The sequence below is a fragment of the Pan troglodytes genome, chromosome 1 (genome assembly GCF_028858775.2).
Source record: "Pan troglodytes isolate AG18354 chromosome 1, NHGRI_mPanTro3-v2.0_pri, whole genome shotgun sequence".
NCBI lineage: Eukaryota > Metazoa > Chordata > Mammalia > Primates > Hominidae > Pan > Pan troglodytes.
Window position 1 is genome coordinate 222,709,064 of NC_072398.2, and position 4,918 is coordinate 222,713,981.

At 51.9% G+C, this 4,918-nt stretch overlaps 1 protein-coding gene across 1 annotated transcript in view; it reads right to left on the minus strand.

Moving 5' to 3' along the window:
- SPSB1 (splA/ryanodine receptor domain and SOCS box containing 1) overlaps positions 1-484 on the minus strand; it is a 78,520-nt gene extending 78,036 nt beyond the window's left edge. The window contains exon 1 of the mRNA XM_009447858.4: positions 287-484. The gene's annotated coding sequence lies outside the window, so the exon portion shown is untranslated. The remainder of the gene's footprint in view (positions 1-286) is intronic.
- Positions 485-4,918: the final 4,434 nt, after the last annotated feature.

Below are 4,918 nucleotides of genomic sequence, written 5' to 3' on the forward strand. Positions count from 1 at the left end.
GCCTCGACCCGGGACCCCCTGCCCTGCAGCGGCGGCAGCGCGGGGCGGGCCTGGGCCCCTCTCCCAGGAGCCGCGGCGAGGGAGGCGCCCCCGGAGCCACCGCGGGAGGGGCCGCGCCCCGAGTCCCCATCCCGTACTCCACCCGCTCCCCCGCGCCCGGCCCCGCGCCACCCACTCGGTCCCCCAGCGGCGCGATCCCCGCGTCCGCCCCCGCCCGGCCCCCCGCGCCTCCCCCTCCCGGGCCGGACGCCCACCCATCGGGTCCCAGGTGCCCCGCGCCGCCTACCGCGCCCGCGGTGCGGCCGCCGCCGCTGCTCTCCAAGGCCGAGGAGGCTCGGGCGCCCGGGCCGCGCCCGCCGCAGGGAGCGAAGTCGCCTCCTCCCCGCGGCCCCGGCGCCGGCGCCTGGAGCCTGGTTCCTGCTGCGAGCGCGCAGGCTGCCCGAGCGCGACTTCTGTGCAGAGGAGAAAAAGCAACCGACGGCTTTAAAGTGAAAAAAAAGAGAAAAGCGCCGGTGGGCGGGGCCGTCCCTGCCCCGCCCCGCCCCGCCCCGCCCCCGACCTCGGGCGCATGGACCACTCAGCACTGCAGGGAAGGCCGGGGGCGCGGGGCGCGGGGCGCGTCAGCCCGGCGCTGGTTCGGCCGCCCCCTCCGCCCCCTTAGTCCGCAGCCCTCTCCCGAGCCGCCGCCCTGTTGTTGCCGGCCCGAAGCTCCGGTCCCTCCGGAGGCGTCTTTGGGAAACGCGTGGCGCAGGGCCTGGGTTGCAGCCGTGGGAGGCTGGAGTGGGGGCGGGGGTCTTACGAGGAGAAATCTTCGCGGAGAGTGGGGTTGTCCCAGGAACCCCGAGCAAGGCCTCGCCGGCCTCCTCTGAAGTGCCCAGCGGGGACGAGTGGGCAGCCGCCGGGGGTCCAGGGAGCTTCCTGCAGCGCTGTTTCGGCCGCTCACGTTTCGGTGCCCACGGGGACGGGGGCCTCGGACCTCGAGACCCTGAGGGCGCGGGCACCTGGCATCCGCAGGGCCGCTCCCTGAACAGGTCCCAGCCTCTGGGGACTTGTCCTGTGGCTCTAGCTCGTTCAAGGAATTTTCCTCCCCCTTCCCCGAACAGAGCAGTCACTTGGGACTGGGAAGATTTTTTAAAGACTTTGCTGTTTTAAGAGCAAAATCTCCTGGCATTCCCCACCCCTCGCTGTGTAGTGTCCATTGAAAACGGTGAGGAGTTAGCCTTTCTGGGGGAGCCGAAACAAATAGCGGGGCTTCCGTAGTTACTGTGTCTTTACCATAACCCAGTACAGTGAGGGTGGGACTAATGACACACTCACTGTAAAGGCGAGGAAACAGTGCCTGGCCCGAGGCCAGCTGTCCAGAGCTTGGAACCCAGTTGAACTGTGAGATTACAAAGTTTGATGTCTCTCATTTTACGGTGCTGAAAATCAGTTTGGTTTAGCTTTGTTTGAACTCAGAATAGGATTACGGAGACTCAGCCAACTGCCCTGGGCTGGGCGGACCTGAGTGGGCATTCTGACTTTCCAGGTGCCAGCGGTTTAGGAATGTTGAACCCAGACTAGTCAGGTGGGCAGCCATGGCCAGCAGCTTAGGGGTGCTTCCCATTTAAAAGATCACTTGAGGCTGGAGGTGGTGGCTCTCACGCCCTTAATCCCCACACTTTGGGTGGCTGAGGCAGGCAGATCACTTAAGCCCAGGAGTTCAAGACCAGCCCGGGCAACAGAGCAAGACACAGACTCTGCACAAAAATTAAATAATAATAATAATAATTGGCCGGGCATGATGGCTCACACCTGTAATCCCAGCGCTTTGGGAGGCTGAGGCAGGTGGATCACCTGAGGTCAGAAGTTCAGGACCAGGCTGGGCTTGGTGACTCATGCCTGTAATCCCAGCACTTTGGGAGGTCGAGGCGGGCGGATCACGAGGTCAGGAGATGGAGACCATCCTGGCGAACACGATGAAACCCCGTCACTACTACAAATATAAAAAATTAGCTGGGCGTGGTGGCGGGCACCTGTAAGTCCCAGCTACTTGGGAGGCTGAGGCAGGAGAATGGTGTGAACCCGGGAGGCAGAGATTGCAGTGAGCCGAGATTGCGCCACTGCACTCCAGCCCAGGTGACAGAGCGAGACTCCGTCTCACACACACAAAAAAAAAAAAAAAAAAAAAGAAGTTCAGGACCAGCCTGGCCAACATGGCAACACTCCATCTCTACTGAAAATGCAAAAATTAGCTGGGTGTGGTGGTACGTGCCTGCGATCCCAGCTACTCAGGAAGCTGAGGCAGGAGAATCTCTTGAACCCAGGAGGCGGAGGTTGCAGTGAGCCGACATCGCACCACTGCACTCCAGCCTGGGCAACAGAGCGAGACTCCATCTCAAAAAAAAGAAAAAAAAGGTAATAATAATTTTAAAAGAGCATATGACCCCCTCCAGCCACTCTGCAGTTTGAGAACTGTTGTTTACTTGGGAGACTGGTGAGAGCCTCTGGGACAGGCCCATGGGGTGCAGCCCATGTCAGTCATTGCTGAAAATCACAGCTGCCTCTGATGGGTTCATTTCTCCTTGGGAGAGTAGCCCTGTTTGGTGGGTTCTTCACTGTGTGTGTGGCATCTACCAGACACTGTCATCTCATGGGGCTGGTGCTACGGCCACGTGGCCTGGGGCCATGGTGTTGTCAGCTTTCCTAAGAGGAACTCCACCAAGCCTCACCTCTTAACATCTGGGAAGCTTCCAGGGCAGACTGGGGCACTTTGGAGCTAGAGACCCAGCTTTGATGTTTAAGGCCCTGAAAGAGAGTTCCTGATGAAAAGTCTTCAGCACCCCCACCCCACCCCCCTTTGGCGTTAATCTGGAAATCTCAGCTCTTGATCCAGTTGAATAATTAGACCCTGCTGACCTAAATTTCCCAGAAGAACCCCTGGGGAGTGGGCCTCCTCTCCTCCAGGACGCTGGGCAGGTTGGCCGGATGATGGAAAGCTGGTCAGCCGGCAGTGACTGCTGCAGCATGGGGCAATGTTGAGCAATCCTGGAAGCCAGTTTATGTGTCAGAAGGGCTCAGAATCACCCTAGCATGCTGATACTATTGTTTGTTAAAAAAAGGTACATAATCTTGCAACATTGTGACATAAGCTGATAGATACTATCCAAAAATTTGAAGGGTGACTCAGGACTTATACAAGGATCTGTGTACTGCAGGGGTGAGTCGGGAGGGAGGTGGCTCTGGGCTCCCAGTGGTGTCATCCCCAACCTCCTCCCCAACTCCACCCCACCCCCACACACATTTTATCACTTGCATCAGCACAATTTGTTCATGTCTTTAATCTGTCTCCGGGAAATGGTGAAGAGAAACTGTTAGATGGTGAATTAGCATCAGCTGCTCTTTCTGATGATGGTTCTGAGCCTTGAGCTCTTAGCACAGAATCCTGCTGCCCTCACAAGTGTTAACGGCTGCCATCTTCTCTGAGTCCCTTTTGCTGATTGGAGCAAATATGCAAAGGATTTGGTAATAGACAAACCCAGTGCAACCCCCAGCTCTGCCATTCATCAGCTGTGTGACCTTGAGCAAGTTACTTAACCTTTCTGAGATTTCCTGTTCTCATCTGTAGAACTGCTCTACACATTTCCCCAGAAATTGGGGAGGTGGTGCAATCATTCAACCAACATTAACTGAGCACAATTAATTGTGCTAGAATGAAATCAAGGATTTTGAGAATTTTCAAGGTAATAGGTTTTTTTTTAAAGAAAAGCTTGGTATCCACAACACAGAATTGTAGCAAGATCCACCAGAACATGAAGAACACTGAAGCATATTAATAAAATCTACATCTATTATGCATCCTTAGCATAAGATGTGTACTTATCTCATGATGCAAAACAGAAGTAGAGTGTTTATATGTTAATTAAAAAAAAAAAATAGAGGCAGGGTCTTACCATATTGCCCAGGCTGGTCTTGAACTTCTGGGCTCAAGTGATCTTCCTGCCTTGGCCTCCGGAAGTACTGGGATTATAGGCATGAGCCATCACAGCTGACTTCTTACAGAATTTTGATCTCATGATATTCCCTAATTTAGTACATTGATTCATTTTGTAGATCATTTGGTCATAAATTACTGTAGTACTCACACTGGATCACATCTTGTCAGACAGCGACGCCTGCTGGCAAAGCATGATATTGCACTATAGCTCTATCAGACTTTGTTAATCACGAATAAAGGAAAAGACTTAGAGCAAAGTTTTGGGGAGATTTAAATGAGACATTAGATGATAAACAGGCTTGGAAAGAGTTCCTATGACTTTGAGAAAAAAATAATAAGGAGATGATATTGGGTTTGGGACAATAACTATTGCAAAGTTCTTCAAAAACACAGTGAAGTAACAGCAGACTGTGATATTGGTGCCTATCTTAAATCTTCACCAGTTGCTTTTAACAGTATTTCAGTTTATTTCTATTCATGGGACATCTTGAATATACATTATAATATAATTAATTAATTTTAGTAGTATTAATGTAGTAAAACTCCATTAAACAATCAAAGTGAAACCGCCTCCAAGTATTTATTATTTGGCCCTTCAGTATTTATTTTTATTAAAAATTTAGGAACCTAATGAATAAATATGGAACAGTGCTGTTCTGCATGCTGGAGAGTGATAAACAACATGGACCAGGCTCTGGGCCTTAGAGAATTTCCATTTCAGTGGGAGAGACCAATAGTAAACAATAAATGAGATCATTCCAGATGGTAACAGTGTTAACAAATAATCATTTTATATAAGTTTGCTCTGTGATCTTTTTTTTTAAACTTAGAGAGGGAGAAAGACCTGTATTCAGTGGCTTCAGTTCAAATTTTAAGACTCTATATAAATATTATAGAAAAGGTCACCTTTCTGTCTCAAATAACAGATCAGAGACTTCCAAT